This window comes from Gopherus evgoodei, chromosome 1 (genome assembly GCF_007399415.2).
Source record: "Gopherus evgoodei ecotype Sinaloan lineage chromosome 1, rGopEvg1_v1.p, whole genome shotgun sequence".
Taxonomy (NCBI): Eukaryota; Metazoa; Chordata; order Testudines; family Testudinidae; genus Gopherus; species Gopherus evgoodei.
In genome coordinates, this window is record NC_044322.1 from 228,645,026 (window position 1) to 228,665,509 (window position 20,484).

A 20,484-nucleotide genomic window follows, 5' to 3' on the forward strand; every position below is an offset into this window, starting at 1 on the left:
CCAATCATAGAAGGGCTAAAGGGAGCAGCCAGTCATGGCCCAGCAGGCCCATATAAAAACGGAGCTGCAGGGCTGAGGAGGGTAGTTCTCTGCTGGGAGCATAGGGACGAAGGACTGTCGCTGGAGGACTGAGAGAACTGCTAGCACCTTTGTCAGGGTTCCTCCCCACTCTGAACTCTAGGGTACAGATGTGGGCACCTGCATGAGAGTCCCCTAAGCTTATTTACCAGCTTAGGTCATCAGTAAGCTGCCACCACCAAGTGTGTCCCAAATCTTAGGGAAGAGCCACTTGGAACTTTGACTTTCCCCAAATATTCCCAATAATCTAACCCCCACCCTTTCCTGGGCAGATTTGAGACTAATTCTTCCTCTGATTAATTCCTCCCCCACCTCAAATCCTTTCACCCCTTTTCCTCGGTGAAAAGGAAAGGTTTGAGAGTGTACCCTCATCAATTAGTCCTGGTGAATACAGATCCAAAACCCTTGGATCTTAAATGATTTTTTCATTCTATCAGGTTCTTAAAAGAAGAATTTTAATTAAAAAAAGGTAAAAATCATCTCCATAAAATCAAGATGGAAAATAACTTTACAGAGTAATCAGATTCAAAGAGCTCAGAGGAACCCCTCCTCTAGCCTTAGGTTCAAAGTTACAGCAAACAGAGGTAAACCCTCTAACAAAAGGAACATTTACAAGTTGAGAAAATAAAGATAAAACTAACACGCCTTGCCTGGCTGGTACTTACAAGTTTGAAATATGAGAGACTGGTTCAGAAAGATTTGGAGAGCCTGGATTGATGTCTGGTCCCTCTTAGTCCCAAGAGCAAACAACCCCCAAAGCAATGAGCACACAAAGCAAAGCCTTCCCCACACCAAGATTTGAAAGTATCTTGTCTCTTTATTGGTTCTTTGGGTCAGGTGTCAGCCAGGTTTCCTGAGCTTCTTAACCCTTTACAGATATAAAGATTTTAGTGTTTCAGGCCAGGAGGGATTTTATAGTATTGTACACAGGAAGGTTGTTACCTTTCCCTTTATAGTTATGACAACCTTAGACAGAGCAGTGCTGCTAGAAGGTACCGAGGGAGCAAGAGACAGGTCCTGACTGTCTGCTGTGGTTTGCAGGCTGAGGCCCTGATACAAGGGCAAAGAGGATGCTGGGGCCACAAGGAAGCGGTCAGACAATTCTCTGCAGAAGCCACTAAGAGAAGTGGCTGAATAGAAGACTGCAAGTCTCCTGGAAGGGGAGAGGGCAGTGTGTGTTGTGGCTGGAGGGCTGTCTCTCTGAAGAGGATGCTGCAGTCATTGGAGAGATGTGGGTACTACAGCAGGAGTGATGGTGGCAAGGCACCACCCAAAGAGGGCACACTAACATGCAGAGCTAATTACCATGACAGCCAGCAGAAGGCACCAGAGTGGTGAGTTAGCCCTATTACTGAAACATGCATCTGACGAAGTGGGTATTCACCCACGGAAGCTTATGCTCAAATACTGTTGTTGGTTTATAAGATGCCACAGGACACTCTGCTTATTACTGAAACTTGTAAATCTCATTGTAACGATCATCTCACCCTGATCACCTTGTCCTTCCTGTTTAACTATAACAGGAGTCTGGGATGCAGACATTATCTGGACATATTTCTTAACTCATACCCTGGCTAACTTGTTTTAGCAGTCTCATAAAATAGCAAGGGTCTTAGGAACCTGTGTGGGCCCAGCTGCACAGGTACATCTCATAGTTACACTGTGAATTGGGGGAAACCCTCCTGGATCCTGCCCTCTGATCATGCTGGCATCTCCACAACTGAACTCATACATTTGCCATTTATTCCACAAGCTGGTCCCATTCTTCCCTAATCTCCTCACAGCTTTCATTCTTCTCCAAAAATGCCTCATTGGATTGTACTGCAAGCACTTCACATCTCTTTTTACTCCTCAAGCCCACTTCTTTCTTTGTCTAATTTGAGGTCCTGGATTTTTAAGTCCTTTAACTAGTGAGTCAAAGCTCCAATTCTCACAGTAAGTCTTGAGAAACAGAAGACTATTACCTTTTTACATTTCTTATCCATCACTATTCGTTGGCGTGCCTTTTCCATCTGGTCCTAAACTCCCTCTACTATGTTTCTAGGGAGGCCATACAGGCCTCTTTTTGGATTTAACCCACTCCTCCAGTGCCCTGGAAACCTCCTCAAATTTGAATCATTGTCATTGCTAAGCTGCTGGGTCACAATCCTTGACAGCAAAGCTATACGTATAATAAACTCTGTTAACTGCTCCAGATGAATAGACTCCGGAATCTGAGTAATGGCATCATTATGTTAGGATTCTCTCCAAGACCTCTTTCCACTTGGCTTTTTAAGAATTCAGTTCAATTCCAAATTTTGGTATTCAGGTATTTTTGGTTTGGTATACAGCACCTCCATGCTAAGTTGATCAGACTCAAATGCAGAGTGAGTGCAGGATATATCTCAAATCCAAAGTTACAACCTATCCTGGAAAATGATCCCTCACTCTCACAGACCCTGGGAGGCAGGCCAGTCCTTGCTCACAGACAGCCCCTCCCCCCCCCCAACCTGAAGCAAATACTCAACAGCAACTACAGAAACACTAACCCATGAACCAATCCCTGTAATAAACTCCGTTGCCTGCTCTGTCCCCATATCTACTCCTAATGACACCATCATAGGACCCAAACACCTCAGCCACCATCAGGGGCTCATTCACCTGCACATGTGCTTGCACATTATGGCATTATAACATTAGTAATGCCTCTCTGTTATGTACATTGGCCAAATTGGACAGTATCTACATAAAAGAATAAATGGATACAAATCAGACATCAGGAATGGTAACATAACAAAAGCCAGTAGAAGAACACTTCAATCTCCCTGGACATTCAATAACGGATTTAAACGTAGCCATCCAACGAAAAAACTTGAAAAACAGACCTCAAAGAGAAACTGCAGAGCTACAATTCATTTGCAAACTTAACACCATTAATTTGGGCTTGAACAGGGACTGGGAGTAGCTGACTCACTACAGAAGGAATTTTCCCTCTCTTGGTATTGACACCTCATCAGTTATTGAGAGTGGACCACATCCACCCTCACTGAATTGGCCTTGTCAGCACTGGTTCTCCACTTGTAAGGTAACTCCCTTCTCTTCATGTGCCAGTATATTTATGCCTTAATCTGTAATTTTCACTCATGTATCTGAAGAAGTGGGGTCTTTTACCCACGAAAGTTTATGTCCAAATAAATATTTTAGTCTTTAAGGTGCCACCAGACTCCTTGTTGTGTTTGTGGATACAGTCTAACACGGCTACCCGCTGATAGTTTATTATAGATTTACACATTCACTATACATTGAACTGCAAGTTTGGGCATTGACTTGGTTACATTGTAGGAACCCATCCCTGTACAACATGCTCTGTCCATGCATGACTTACTCTTTACCTTATTTTACATTTTAGGCTTATTTTGTCCATTGCAAATGGTTCCCTGGTGTTTCCCCTTCTCTTGGCTAGTTCAGGCATTCTGTCTCTTAGCTTACTGACCCATTTACCTATCTCAGTTAGCACAGACATTGTTTCCTGCCTACTGATTTATTTACCTCCATAATCCTGTTTCCCAAGAAATAAGCCTTCCCCTGTGTCCAATTACTGATGTCAAACCAAGACTACTTCAATAGGCTTCATTCATTATGCTTAACATGCATAGTCTTAAATTTTGAGGACGGTTTCAGGAAAGGCAGTCTGCTGCAGTAGGTAGAGCACTAAAGTGGGAACTAGGAGACTTGGATTCGAATCTTAGCTGTGCCACTGACCAGCTGGGAGACCTTGAGCAAGTCACTGCACCTCTCTGTGCATCTGTTTTCCCCTCCTACTCTTAGTTTCTTATTTTATTTAGAGTGCAAGCTCTCTGGGGAAGGACAGTCTCTTTCTTAGGACCGTTCTACACCTAAAACTTAAATTGACCTAACCACACGATTCAGGGCTGTGAAAAATGTCATGCCCTGTGTGATGTAGTTAGGTTAACCTAATCCCAACTGTAGACACTGCTAGGTTGACAGAAGAATTCTTTCATCAACCACCTCTGAAAGTGGTACATTTAAAATAGCATCAGAAAAACCCCATCTGTCACTATTACAAGTGTCTACATTACAGCAGCATAGCTGCAGCACTGTGATGCTGAAGTGCTTATATTGTAGTCAGACCTCAAGTATAGCTAGCACAAATGAGGCCTTGATCTCAGCTGAGGCCATTAGGCAGCACATTATTACAAATAATAAAATACATTCATAGAGGTAGGTTCCCAGTAGGAATAGTTACAAGTGAAATACGTTGCACATTTCTAGACAGATTTTGTTTCCTGCACTAAACCTGTTGGGTCTCAGTCTGACAGTCACATATCTGTAGGAAATGTCCAGATTTCAGGCATCTGCCTTGTTTATAATCTATGATCCCTCATGTTAAAAGTGAGTTCATTATTGTATCTGCTTGAGGTAATATCACCATTCCAACATTGTAATATTTGATCAATGTACCATCTGGGGAGAAATGTAGTAGTCTCTGGTCTCTGTGAAATACTTATTTCCATCTCTATCTTGCCTTTATCATAGGTAGTTTTAGAAGTGAAGGTGTTTGGTTCCTGCCTCATAAATTATTGCAACCAAATATTCCTCTGACAGTAAATCCATATATCTCGGGACTTCCAGCCCAAAGGTGCAAACCTCTGCTCCTTTCTGGTGATTATGTGATTTCTGCTGGTCTTGACGTACTAATTGTCTTAGCAGGAGATGTTTGATAGGCATACACTAAACTAGTTTCAGCTAGACAACTTTTTTTTTTCTCTTCTTTCACATGCATGTGCTATGAATCAGGAATAATTCCACTTAAGTCAGTGGAATGCTTCTGGTATAAAACTGGGGTAATTCAGATGAGAATCAGAACCAGGAGTTATATTTTTCTTTATAATTCTCTTGTATCCATATTTCTACTCTCTAGGAAATATTTACCCCAAATAGTTAAAGTTTGGCAAAGTTATAAGAAACTGAAAATAGGGTCTTATAATGGAAAGTGTCAGGCAACCTTAATAATAACACTGCTCTACAGCCAAAATGCTTCTGAAATAAATGTAGTCCAACTTTACTAATTCTGGGTCACTGAGAATGAAAATGATGCTTAAAATTGTTGATTGGCTCTAGTTTTCAAGATATGCTATTGGGTCAGTATATACGACTCTTGACTTGGGAATGGTGGAGGATAAGTGAGTTATAAAGGGAGGGGATCGCAATTTAAACCAGAAATGACTAAAATACATCTTTGACTGGATCTATGAATAAATCTATGACTGGGTTTGGACAGTACTTGCTTTTGAGGCAAAACAATGAATGATGCAATCTGAAGCTGGTATTGCATCATACATGATATGAATTGCATCATGTTGTTCCTAGAAGTCATGGATGATGCAATCATAACGAAGCTTACATCACTCTGCTGAACAAAATGCCCTATATCACCTCTAGAAATCATACAGTGTCGTGCTCTCATTTGTCAGTGTTTGATTTTGCAAAGGGACACATTTCTGCTTAGCCAAAGTGAGCAGAGATGCCTCGTACTTGTGTGAACAGTGCAGATAACTTCTGCTATGTTTGTGGTGAAGTGACTTTTGCATCACAAAGCGTAGTATAACCACTATGGTTAAGAAAGCCTGTCACCTTTTTATTTTGGCTGCAAAATTGGAGATCAGGACAAGAGGTGGGCCCCACACATATGCTGCAACACTTGTGCAACAAATCTTCGCCAGTGGTTGAACAGGAAAAGGAAATCTATGCCTTTTGCAGTGCCAATGATTTGGAGAGAGCCAACAGATCATAGCAGCAATTGTTACTTCTGCATGGTGCCTCCAGTTGGGAAAGGTGTGTCAAAGAAGAAAAAGTGGACTGTGCATTATCCAAACATTCAATCAGCTATACGCCCAGTACCCCACGGAGAAGGACTGCCGGTTCCTGATGCACCAGAATCCTTCTCACTTGAGTCAGATGAGGAAGAGGATGAAACTTCTGGTCCTGAACCATCAATGTCACAGGACCCACATTTTCTCCCATCCTCCTCCTCTGAACCACACCTCATAACACAAGGTGAACTGAATGACCTTGTCAGGGATTTGGAACTACCCAAGAGTAAGGCAGAGCTGTTGGGCTCCAGACTACAGCAGTGGAATCTCCTGGCAGGCTATCAAGGCAAATGGAGCCCATCAATGCTTGCAGACTATTGCTGGACAGTGACAAGAGATGCTCCATTTAATGAATACAATAGACAAGCCAAGAAGCGCCGAGTAGACACTGAATAGGACTAAACTATGTACATAATAGTTTTTTGCCTTTTGTTTCATAATAAATTTTATTTATATAACCCTTTTGCTGATTTTTTTAAAGTGTTACATAAACAGGACAAGTGAGATATTATCATGTAAAGCAACCATAAACACATGAAAAGACCTAGGTTTACAATTTGATTAAAACTCTACTATCTACACAATATACATAGACATAAAATGTAAAAACTTAAATATCTTAGAAACAGTAGCCAATCAGTTGTTTAATTGTCATATTTGAATTCAGCACATCAAAATACATAATAAATATCACACTTTATCTCTGAAACAGACTTCTCAAAAATTGTAGACCAGTGTAATCAGTGCTACCAGCATCACCTATAATGAATTATTGACAAGTTAAAACCGGTGTTTTGCAAAATCATGCTTTCCTTATCTAAAACACCACTCCATTGGACGGGACACTACACTGAAACATAGAAGCTGTAGTCCATCCACGGAGCCCAGCTATAGGAGATAATGGGGGCATGAGACACTTTACCACAACTCCAACAAGGCAATGCTGCCTTATGAGAAAGTTAAATATCAAACAGAGTTAACTGACTCAAAACAAAATACTTTGGGCCAGTTCAAACAAACAGAAAATATCATTTTCATTGAAAATCACAAAATGTTTTACTGTTTCCAAATGGAACCTTTTCAGAACTTGTCTTTCTAAAATACAGCCACAGCTTTCAGAACACTGAAGTAATACCAGTAAGGTGTTGTTACCACAACCTGACCTCCACTTTCATGGGGTACACTTTGATCAGTGTGTTCACCAGATGTATACACAGTGCTTAATACCCTCCACTCCATTTGATGCCACTGGATTTCAGAGCTCTCAGGAATTCACAAGAGGCGTGCAGGATCAGTCCTGTCTTGTTTGTTTGGCTTTTCCTGAAGAAAGCCTTATCTGGCCTCCATCACCACAATATCTGAGCACCTTGCCATCTCTAATGTATGATTCCTCACAATACCCTTATGAGGCAGGGCAGTGCTATTAGCCCCATTTCCCAAACAGAGAACTGAGGCACAAAGACTATAGGACTTGCTCTAAGTCACACAAGGAGTCGGTAGCAGAGCAGGGACTTGAACCCAAGTCCTAGGCTAGTGCCCTAACCTACTATGCTTCAGCACTGTCCATCTGCAGTTTTGATGTTTCCTATTCATCTTTTCCTATACAGAAACACTTGGCTGAAGCATGTCATATTTATCTGACTCCCAGGGTGCTGAAACAATTTGTACAGTGGGGGTGTGAGAGACATTGAATCAAACTGTAATCCCTGTGTATGATGCAAATCACTTCAAGCCCCCTAGTTCCAGCTACCGCACCCCCTAGTTCCAGCACCTGTGTCTGATCCTGTGACTGCCTGGCACATAGCAGCAAAGGAGCTGTGCTCTCTGCTGCTCTGCTCAGGCTACAGGGATTTCTGATGTGAATGTGAATGCTATTTTGCTAATAGCAACCAACAGAGCAGGGTATATCCATTATTAACACTCCTAAAGACCCTAGCCAAGTCAGGGCCTCATTGTGCTAGGCACTTCACAGACCTAGTAAAAGGTAATGTCTACTCAAGAGTTGATGATGATGATTTCAATTTAAAACAAGACACAAAAAGTGAGTAAACCAGACAAATGGATGGAGGGGTGAAATTGATTCAAACACATTTGTCCATAGACTAGCTGAGTACTTGACTTGTAAGTAAAGGTTTGTTTAATAGGTTTGCACTACAAATTATTCTCACAGTACTAGCAGTCAAATATATTGGTAGGCTACATATCCACAAGTTCAGTTGAATGGGTCCAACATTTATTTTTGGCCTGAATCAGGACAAAAAAAATAAAAGACAAATTCTGAAAATTTTTCATTTGGAAATGGCAAAACATTTTGTTCTGAGATTTTCAATGGAAACAAAATATTTTTATATTCCTGAATAAAACTATTTTGTTTGAACTGACCAAAATGTTTTGATCCATTAGTTCAACATCAAACCACATTTCTGCATGGGGCAGCCAGGGCCGGCTCCAGGCCACAGCGCGCCAAGCGCATGCTTGGGGTGGCATGCTGCGGGGGGGGGCTCTGCTGGTTGCCGGGAGGGCGTCAGGTGGCTCTGGTGGACCTCCCGCAGGCGTGCCTGCAGAGGATCCGCTGGTCCCACGGCTCCGGTGGAGCATCCGCAGGCACACCTGTGGGTGGTCCACCGGAGCCGCAGGACCACCGGACCCCCCGCAGGAAAACCTGTGGGAGGTCCACCGGAGCCGCAAGACCAGCAAGCAACAGAGCACCCCCCGTGGTGTGCCACTGTGCTTGGGGCAGTGAAATTGCTAGAGTCGGCCCTGGGGGCAGCATTGCCTCATTGGAGTCACAATCAAGTATCTCATGCCCCCATTGTTTCCTGTGGGCCAGGCTTCCTGAATGGACTACATCCCCCATGCTGCAGTGTTGTCTCCACTCTGACTGAGAGGTGTGGTGCATCATGGGAGTCACATAGGCGTGCATGACAGTAGGAGTAGATGGGCCAGGTAGCCCCAGGTAGGAGAGAAGTGGGGCTGCATTCCCTCATGGAGTTGTAGTTCAGGTGTTTCACACCCCTGAGAGAAATGCAGTTTAATTTGAATTGACTTGAAATGAAGTATTTTGGTTTTGTTTCTTTTCCTGATAGCAAATCAAATTTTTTTAATGTCAATATTTCCCCCCAAAATTTTCAATTTTTGTGGAAACTACATTTTCCATTGAAAAATCATTTAAACAGAAAATTCCTAGCTAGCTCTAATTTCTAAGCATTACAGTGTCAATCACTGTTGTTTTTTTTATAGCTTTAGAATTGCTGAACAAATTTCTTTTAAACATGACTTGTTCTTCAGCTTTCATTGGCTAGTCTCCAGTCCCTGTTCCAAAGGTGAAAAACTGGTTTTACCAACCAATGTAGGGTCCCCCTTCCAGAGTGGGGCAGAACTAGCTCTATGCCACCCTCTCCTAATCCCACTAAAACAGCAAAAGTATCAGGCACGTGGCTGAGGGAAGGGGGTGTGGGTGGAGCACTATGTGCTGGTGAGCCTGAGCTGATGAAATTATACTTTGGGATCCATTATCATTCAGCGCATCTCTAGCTATGTCTACACTTCTGACAGCATGTAATGTACAGGCATTACAATTGTAGCTACATGCTGCTGTGAAAGGCTCCGGCAGCAGGGAGGCAACAGGACACTACAGTGCTAAAAATAGCAGTGCAGCCATGAGGAGGCAGTGCTTGGGCATGTACAGGGCCTGTGTAGGCCCAGAACAGAATCTAACTTCTTGGTGTATATGCTGTGAACCTAACAAGGGAAACACAAAAGTGGTACAATCACCTTTGTCCAAGCACCCGAGTTGTGAGGCTCATACATTTGACCCCAGTTTCACACACTCATGATTACCTTATGAAATCTCATGCATCTGGCCCAGTGTGGAGGAAAGATATTGGTGGGAGGGGGAGGGGTTGGATAGGGAGTCTGTCAGGGCCCCAGGCTCCCTCTCCCACCACATCACACACCCACATGTGCTTCCACTTCTGTTGGGTCCATGGCAGAGGGCAGTGGACCTAGGAATGGGCTCTGGGCAGCAGCAGTGTAGAGGAAGTGTCCAGTCAGCAGTGGCAGTACCTGGGAAGGGTTGCTGGTGCTGCAGGAGGAAACGAAGACGGGAGAGTGAAAGCAAGGGTGCTTGGGGAAAGAGGAGACTGCGCTGGGTTGGGGAGGGGAGCAGGAAGCTTGGAGGGAAGAACAGGCGACTAGGAAGGGAAGGGGAAGCTTTGTCTCTTCTCCCAGCTGCACCAAACATACCTCATCTGCAGCTGAAGATTCAGCCCAATGTCTTCTGTGTATTAGCATAAAGCCATGAGTACCTTACTATAACTAGTGGGCGCTGTTCTGGTCTCTCTTTCACCAGTGTAAATGGGGAGTAAATCCACTAGTGCTACACTTTGGTAATACTGGGGAAAGTAAGACCTGAATCAGGCCATTTATTTCTAAAATAGTGATTGGCTATTTAAATATGGTCAGTGGGTCACAGAAAATCTCTCTGAGCTTTGAAAAAGTCCTTTGGGACAGGAATGATCATTTACTATGTGTTTGCACAGCACCTAGCACAATGGTATCCTGGCCTATTGAGGCCTCTAGATGCTACTCACTGTGAACATTAAATGATGATTCCCAATAATATATTTTGAAGCATCCCAAAAAGAATCCATTGTGATTTTCTTTTTAAATTTGAAATGTCATTGAAAGTTTTAATATTTAACACGTAACAAAACCATTTATTCTCAGGATTCTTTTTCGTACATAAAAAAAAGTAAGATGGAAAGGTAACCATTGTCCTCCCACGCTTGTGTTGTACCTGGATGAACTGTGTGCATCTGCCTCAAGTATTTGATATCTTGCTGCTGTATTTACCCATTTCTGCTGATGTAATTTGGAAATCCTCTTTACAGTTCATTGATTTCTTCCATTTTACTATCCAGACCATCTATTACTTTTTCACAACACATGACTTCTTTTAGATCCATTCCTTCTCTCTTGGTTCAGATGTATCCTCCCGGAAAAATTGATTTCTGATGTTTCAAAACAGATTTCAGACTTCTTCATCAGACCTTAATGACTTGGTGACTCAGAAAGTTTTTTAAAACAAAAGGATTGTGTGACTAGATGCTTCAGAGGAATGGCAACGGGGTGTGAGTCCGACATCACCAGATGAACCCCAGAAGATAGAGATGGGAAGTCGCCTTCGGTCAGCCAGTTCATCTACCTGCTAAGGCAAATTTTTCAAGACAGAGAATCCCTCACAGTAGGAAATGTCTGACTCTGTTTCCAGCCTGTATTCATCAAGCTAATCTGCTGGACAAGAATGTTGTAGTGCTCTGAGGAAGGAACCTGAAGATGCTGAAGAAAGCTTCCCACATAGGTAGAGCATGGAGGGAGTTGGAGGGGAGAGATTCCTCAGAGCAAGTGAGGGCCTCCCAAAACCATCTCAGCAGCAAGGGGTGACACCAGGAACAGTGAGTTCAGGCACCATATGCATGTATATTTGTAAATAAAGAAGCAGCTCAAAACAAACTTACACAGACAAGATAAGATGAGCGGTTTCTGCGCATAAAATGATTTCTTTGATGCTTCCAGCTCCATGTCAGATTACATTTGTGTAATAAATAAAATACTTTAATTTCATGAACTCTAGGACTGAGGTTGATATGTGCTACTATGTTATTTAGACACCTGACTGCCACTTCTCAAAGTGATGCTATATAATAATTACCACATGCAAGAGTGTATCTCTGACTTTCCAGTTCCTAGGGAGAAAATACTAAAACCTTTGGACTCTCAGTGAGTGAGTGAGTACTGGATGGTGGCAGCAAAGGTACCAGATAGTCACGGTGTACATGTGTCAGCTGTTCCCAGGGTCAGCAGGCCATCACAGCCTCCACAAAAGCCATGATACAGGATTTTGAAAGTCTCTCTCCATTCCACAATTGATTGGACTCAGGAGGACAAAATTATTATCAACAGCAATGTAATCTCCTCCCCATCCACTTCATTTGTCTCATGTCATCAGCATGCCAAAGTGTCCTATGAATATGATGGATTAGAGGAAGCTTAAAAGCCATTATATCAATGGACAAGGACAACAACAACAAAATCATCTCTTATCTTGTCATTGCCATGAGGTCAATCAGATTAATAGTACTCTGTTTAAAAACTTTGGAAACTAACTCATGCTTATCGGTCTGCTTCAGGCCATAAACCAGTCGTGCCCTCTAATAGGGATTTTATAATGGGGACAAAGTGGAAAAAATAAGTGATGGTACTGGAACATGCTCTGCTCCCCTGGGATGCCAAAATGAGAAATCTTCACACTGTGCTGTGAGTAGTATCTGACAACACAATGATCCTGCACTTTAGTGCATGCTTTATCAGCAGTGAAAGAGTTAACAAGGCTACCATTTAAGGGAGAGGTTTTCAGTGATTTCAGGGATGTGAGTCTACAAATTTCCACAAAAACTGACTAGCATTTTGGCCCCCTAACTACCATATGTGCCTTTGAAAAGCTCCTAAATGGTCATAATTAGACTTGGGAGTCAACACCCTTCAAAAGAGAGGCACTTTATGCCCCTTTTAGAGCTAATGTTTCAGGCTGTCTGCAGAAGCAAGTTGACATTGCTTCATCACCTGCTGCTCCACCTGGTTCACATTTGGAAGGTCATTTCTGCTAGAGGTTAATCTGTGCTTTTTAAACAAAAGCTTAGATCCTGAAGCATAAGGTGTAGCCAACAGAGAAAAGAATCACCTTAACTTGCTGCTGAGACCTGTCCCAATTTGATTCCTGAGGCCTTTCCATATGAGATGGGACTGGGGAGAGTATGAAGAGTGTAATCACTAAAATCTGAGTTCTAGTAAAATGCACCATGAAATGGTGCTCTGGGGACAACCTCCCCTGGAAGGAGGTTTGTGCTGCTAACAGGTCTGAGAAATAAGAGTTATCTAGGAATAGAGCGCTCTCCTTTCCTGGGTCTTTAGATAGCACTACAGTTTCTCCCTGGGATTATTTGTATGCTTCAGGGACTAGCTGCCAGAAGGCTAAAATCATGTGCTGCAGTCTCTGGAATTCTTACTTTGCTGTTTTTTTAGCTATCTGAAGCAGTATGTTCAAATGGCTGACAGCATCACAACAGGAAATACCTGCCAAACAATTACTCCTCTTGCCTCTGCTGTACAGTAACATCAGGTGATGGGGGAATAAAAAATAACCAGTTGGCTAAGGCAGCAGATAAGACTGTGTTGCCATCTGCTAGACACTGTAGCTGGCTTTGGTTCACTACTGCATTAAAATACCTCAGTGACAGGATCTTAGTGACTGGGAGATTCTGCATGGTTTAGGAAATCAAGGGCAAGTTTAAATGACACCATATGAGGACCGAGGAATTAGGCAAAAAGATCTAGAAAAGTTAGACAGGGGCAGAACATAAAACCAGATTCTACCTGGAAAAATTCAGTTGACTAGAATTAGGAAAAAATATGACGTGGATATTCAGTTGAGAGAGAGATAATGAGAAAGGAGTAATGCTGTAGATGATCTAAGGTTGACAGTGGACCATAAATTAGATAGGAGTTTGCAATGCAATAAGGAGGCAAAAGCACATGCCGTGAGGTGGCATATAGAGATGAAACATGGCCATGAAAGTCATTCCCTGTATATTGCGCTGGTAATGTCAGGACTTCATCTAGAATATTGCTTTCCGTTTTCTGTGGTTTTCAACCTTTTTCCATTTGTGGACTCCTAAAACATTTCAAATGGAGATATTGACCTCTTTGGAAATATTAGTCATAGTGTGCGGTCTACAGGGACCATAGGCTGAAAACCACTGCTCTAACAGAGATTGTCAGTTTCAAAGAGGAAAGGTGATCCCCTGATGAAAGAACAGAACTCGAGGTCATGTGGCCTGTTCCTGCTGCTAACACTGGGGGAGAGCCTAGGCTTAAACTCAACCAGGTGAGCATTTGTTGTAGATAATGAATCTTGTCTATACTAGACTCTTAAAATGTGCTCATTAGCAGGTGTTAGCTAACACTCACACCTCTAAAAGCTGGCTGAGGCAAAGCTCCTCTCATTCTTAGAGGTGATCCATCCAGCACAAAGTTTAAGGCACTATAGGTTATATTCAGCCAGCACCTCTCCACAAGAGGTCACCGAGGCAGAAGAACCACTGTGGTTCTAATGCACAAAGGAGAGGGTTGGACTCCAGGGGTTTCACCTCCTGTGCGATACAGAAATGAGATTTATGGGGGCTTCTTCTAGGACAGCTCCCAGGCTGGGGGCAGCAGTGGATGAACTCTGGATAAGGCCAAGCAGTGCTATTTTCTGTTAAATAAATGAAACAAAATAAAGGATAGAAAGTGTTTGTAGAAAAATGCTGAGTTGTTTGCTTTAATGTTCCCCTTTATCTTAATCCATCTTCAAAACAGTTGAATTGCAATCACCAATTCAGATCCATGTTCTTGGGGTATTATTTTTCTTTAAGAATGTAACAAGGAGCTTGCCAAAGTGCCTGCCAACAAAATATGCAAGGAGAACAATAAGAGATATTTAAATAAAGCATAAGTAAGAGACCTACAGGAAAAAAAAATCACAAACAGCATGCAAAAGACATCTCAATCTGACCTTCTGCAGCTTGGCTACTACATGGATAAGTAGTTGTATTTAACTAGTATCATAATTTTGACCTGGTTTGCCAATTTGCAGAATATTCAGGAAACAAATCTATTTATCAGCTTCTGTCAAAAACATAGGAGCTGTCATGTGGGATCAAGCCATTGAGCCATCAGATGCAACCTCCTGCCTTTAACACCAAGCAACTCCTGATGCTTCAGAGGAAGGTTGCCCCTTCACCCCCAACCCCAGTGTAGCCCTTGCCAAAGATGCAGGGATATCAGTAAGGGACAAATCTTCCTTCCTGTCTCGTGGTGATCAGTGTATACCCTGAAACATGAGATTTGATTACCAGTATCTTAGCTTTCATAGCTGCAGACAGCACTATTGGGTCTGAGTATCATCCGGTCCTCCTTGACGTCTAGCTATAATATTTCATTCATGCAGATTTCCTGCAGTGATTTCCACAGGGAGGTTGATTATGTATTGTGGGTAAAACTAACTTTTGTGCAGAAGACATGTGCAAGGCCTTTGCATCTCCTGAGCATCATTTAAATCCTTAAAGCAGGGATTAAGTGAATTTAAGAGGAACGTCTTATGCTCATCCTCAATACTATGGTGACTTTCACACTATGTGAAGAAATAACTTTTAATTGTTCTATCCTTACTTGTTAATTTCAGTAACCCCTTGTTCCATGGGATAGCATGAAAAGATTCATCCGTACAGCAGCACCTTGGACAATGGGGCTCTAATCTTAATTGGGGTCTCAAGGCATTAGTATAATATCCTGCTTAAGACTGAATACTGTGATATTTTAATTCCCCTTAAGTTTTCCCATTTGTATGCTAAATAAGCATAATTTTTGGAGTCTCTCATAATACTGCAATATGTATGCCTTCAACTGGATAGATTCAACTGTGTCTTAAAGGCCAGATACTACTAATTCTTAATGGAGGGTTTTTTTTTAGTTTGTTTGTTTATTCCCTTTGAGTTTGGAGCAGAAAATTTAAAGTTCTGTTGCCACTGGTGCAGTGAAGTTCCAAATGGCACAACATGCAACCTAGTGATGTACGTGAAGTCCCAGGTGGCCATAGGTATATTACAATATGCAAGTATCTCCATGCTACTAGTCATCTTTGTTGCCCTTCTCTGCAGCCTTTTAATCTCTGCCAGAGTTTTATTGATGCCAGGTGACCAAAGCTAGCCACAGTAAAATAAATGGGAGCATTGTTCAATTCTAAAACATCATCTTTTTTTCTTAATGGACATACACTTCATAACTGATTTTTCATCCACTGATTGTATTGGATAGATGTCTTTATTGAACTAATCACATGGACTCCTAAACAGGGTGTTCTCATTTAAAAAACAAACAAACCCTGAAACTAGTTTGCAAACAGTCCATCGTCTCACATACGTTCATAAGAACTATTTAAATGAAGTCAGATTACAAACAAATTAATAAAAAAAACTCAGCATCATTTCACAAATAGGAAAAAGGACTAAGCTTGTGAAATCCGTTTTTCACAGCTGTGGCAAGAGGTCAAGGTCTTAGCACCTGCATATAGATATTGGTCTGTTTTGCTGACTAATTCTGGCAGCTAGACCAGGTGGCTTTAATTTCCTCCAGCATATGAAGGTAAAAAGTGGAGTGTAAGGCAAGAGGGGGACTAGGAGTTGAGACATGAGGTCCTGCTGGGGAAAAAAAACATTACAAGGAAGGTAGTTCTAATGTTTGTTCTTCCTGTTTTTAAGTTAAGAATGTATTATTAATCATATTTATTGTGGTAGTACCTAAGAATGGAGTTTCATTGTCTAGATACTGTACAAAAGCAGTGTAGTAGAGGGTCCCTGCCCTGAACAATTGTGGCAAATCGCTGGTACTGTTATGCTGGGTCTCGCACTTTCTCTTCTTTGGGGAAGGTTCAGGGCACCATTGCTTGCCTCTGAATTGGTATTTAACTGCCACACTACTGTCCTTGAGGACGGGAGTGGAGAGGGAGGGACCTGGGCCAGCCCTCTTCTCCAGGTCCCAACCCAGGGGCCCTGAGGTTTGTGGTGAACCACTTGAACTGGCGGTTCCTTCCCCTGGGCTACGTCCCTCTCCTGCCCTTCAGCTTGTGGAGGGGTTTCTTGCCCTCCTTCTACACAAGCCAGGTGCCCCTTACCTAGGGTTTTTGGATTTCTCAGCCCACAGCAGCACTCCTCCAAACTTTCCTTTTGTCTCTCTTCAAAACTGTTCTCTGCTCCAACCAAACCTTCCTACTCCAACTCCCACACTGTCTGACTGAAGCAAGGGTTTTTATCACATGACTGACTGCTAGAGCTCTAATTGGCTTCAGGTGCTCTAGTTAATCTATAGCAAACCTTCCTCCCCTGGCAGGGAAAAAGGCTCCCTGCTAACACTCTCCTGCTGCTCTCTGGCCATGCAGTATCACACAATTTACAATCTAAATAAACTACATAGACACAGGGTAGGGATGGGGTAGAATGCATAGAATAAACAGGGTGCTGGCAGTAAACATCATGCTAAATCCACATTATTTTTTGCTGAGGCGGGGTTTCTTAGGAGGGGATAAACTAAATGGAAGGAAAGGGAAGTGTGGAGGATATGGCAGGAGAGAAGAGGTGCGGGTGTGGTGTGAATAAGAAAAAGGGAAAACACCCAGAAAAGGATGAGGAGGTGAGTTTTGAACACTAATTTAGAGAGTTTGTGCTGAGCTGAGAGTGGGATAGGGACTCACGCCATGCACAACAATGAACAGTCCTGCCAGCCCTATTATCCAGTCACCTAGGGGTTTAGGCAGATTGGTACAGACAGGGCCAGATTTAGGGGCAGGTGACCCAGATGACCACCTGGGATGCTGAACTTGGGGTACTGTTTTTGTTGTTAGCGACAAAAGAGAAAATAGAATGTTTAAAGTAATATGTTTCAGGTATTCTGTATGTGGATTCATTTTCACTAACCTCTTAGAATGTTCTAGACTTTTGTAGAATCTCATGGAACCTTCCAGACGTTCTGAGAATTACATTTTCCTTGAACCTTGAATGTTGTCAGCCGTGGCCTCTCAGATATATAAGGGGTGGGAGTGTCATAAACAGATAGCTAAGGGTTAATGTCTCTTTCACCTGAAACACCTGACCAGAGAACCAATCAGGAAACCGGATTTTTTCAACCTTGGGTGGAGGGAAGTGTGTCTCTGAGTCTTTTGTCTGTCTGCCTGCTTTCCTCTGAGCTTTGGAGAAGTAGTTCTATTTTTTAGTCTTCTGTTTCTAAGTGTAAGGACAAAGAGATCAGATAGTAAGTTCTATGGTTTCTTTTCTTTGGTATTTGCATGAATATAAGTGCTGGGTGCTTTGATTTGTATTCTTTTTGAATAAGGCTGTTTATTCAATATTCTTTTAAGCAATTGACCCTGTGTTGTATTATCTTAATACAGAGAGAACATTTGTATTTTTTCTTTCTTTTTTATATAAAGTTTTCTTTTAAGACCTGTTGGAGTTTTTCTTTACTTCAGGGAAATTAAGTCTGTACTCACCAGGGAATTGGTGGGAGGAAGAAATCAAGGGGAGAGCTGTGTGTTGGATTGCTAGCCTGATTTTGCATTTCCTCTGGGTGAAGAGGAAAGTGCTTTTGTTCCAGGATTGGGAACGGAGAGGGGGACTCACTCTGCGTAGTTTCACAGAGCTTGTGTCTGTGTATCTCTCCAGGAGCACCTGGAGGGGGGAAGGGAATCAGGATTATTTCCCTTTGTTGTGAGACTCAAGGGATTTGGGTCTTGTGGTCCCCAGGGAAGGTTTTTCAGGGGGACCAGAGTGCCCCAAAACACTCTAATTTTTTGGGTGGTGGCAGCAGTACCAGGTCCAAGCTGGTAACTAAGCTTGGAGGTTTTCATGCTAACCCCCAAATTTTGGACGCTAAGGTCCAGAATCTGGGAATAAGGTTATGTCATGGTGTGCAGCGGCGGGATATAGACAGAATCCAGAAGCCAGTAGGAATATTATATTTTTCTTTTCTCTGCTAAGGGCTTTTTAGCAGAGAGAAACAGTTTGGTTTTAAAAGGGAACCAGAGAGAAATTTTTTTTTCTGCTCTCTCTAGCAGTTTGTGGTTTGCATGTTAAGCGAGAAGACTGTTAAGGGTCTTTTGTCATGCAATAGCCCTCCCATTAGGAGGCAAAGTACCAGCACTTATATGCATGCAAATAAAGTGGTTTTTCTGGTTTCCCTTCATTGAACATTAGCTAGAGAGAGAAAAGCAAAAAAGCACTGTTGCTAGGCAGACTTCAGGAGGCAACAGAGAACCTGCAGTTCAGAGGATAAACACCGGAGGGCACCCCAACACAAGAAAACAGGAATCATGACTTCTAAGGCAAAAATTAAGGCCGAAGACCAATTCAAAGAAGCTGAACACAGGCGACAACTGGAAATAAAACAAAAAGAGATGGAGATAAAAGAAAAGGAAGAAAGCATCAAACAGGCAGCCCAAGAGGCAGCACACAAAAGAAAACTAGAAGAAGAAGAGGTGGCCTACCGAAGGAAACAAGCAGAAGATGAGGCAGCCCACAGAAGACAGATAGAACTCCAGAGGGAAGCCCACCAACAGGCCATGGAATTAGAAAAGGCTAGGCAACAGACTCCAGCCAATCCTAGCAACCCATCGCCCATTATTGCTCCACAGCACAGGAAATTTCCCACCTACAAGGCAGGTGATGACACCGAGGCCTTCTTGGAAAATTTTGAAAGAGCCTGTCTTGGGTACAACATCCCCGAAGACCAGTACATGGTGGAATTAAGGCCACAACTCAGTGGACCTTTAGCAGAGGTGGCAGCTGAAATGCCCAAGCCGCAAATGAATGACTATAAACTTTTTCAAACCAAGGCCAGATACAGGATGGGGATAACCCCAGATCATGCCCGTCGGCGCTTCAGAACCCAAAAGTGGAAACCAGAGGTGTCATTTCCCAAACACGCCTACTACATTGCAAAAAACTATGAGGCCTGGTTAACAGGAAACAACATTCAAACCTTGGAAGAAGTGAACCTCCTCATACAAATGGAGCAGTTCTTGGATGGTGTTCCTGAAGACATCACACGGTACATACAAGATAGAAATCCCAAAACTATCGCTGAGGCGGGGGAGATTGGAGCCAAATGGATGGAACTGGCAGAAAGCAAAAAAGCTACTGTCAAGGGGAACGATTACCCCAGGGGGCACACAGACCATAAACCCTACAACCGAGGACAGCCAAAGACCCTACATACCACCCAAGTAAAGCCACAGATACCCTACTCTTCAACCTCACCAGTCTCCAGTAACTCACCTCGGCCCAGTGACCCATCAGATGGAAGATGCTTTAAGTGTAATGAACCGGGACATATCAAGGCCAACTGTCCCAAGAACACCATGCGAGTGCAATTCATTACACCACCATCACCCCAAAGATCCCCAGGCCCGGATGCCTCTCAAATACCCTTGGAGCGAAGGGAAAATTTGAGAGTGGGCGGAAAGAAGGTTACTGCGTGGAGAGACACGGGGGCACAAGTGTCAGCTATCCACCAATCCTTCGTTGACCCCAAATTCATCAACCCAAAGGCCAAAGTTACAATTTACCCCTTCATGTCACAAGCTGTAGACTTGCCTACAGCTCAACTGCCTGTCCAGTACAAAGGCTGGTCAGGAAGGTGGACTTTTGCAGTCTATGACAATTATCCTATCCCCATGCTACTGGGGGAAGACTTGGCCAACCAGGTGAGGCGGGCCAAGAGAGTGGGAATGGTTACCCGTAGCCAAACCAGGCAAGCTTCCAGACCCATTCCTGTTCCTGAGCCGTCCACAGAGGCCCCGTCTGTGTTACCAGAGACCCAGACAGAGGTAGTGGACCCGGATTCCATGCCTACCACTGAAACAGCCACAGCATCTCCAGTCCCA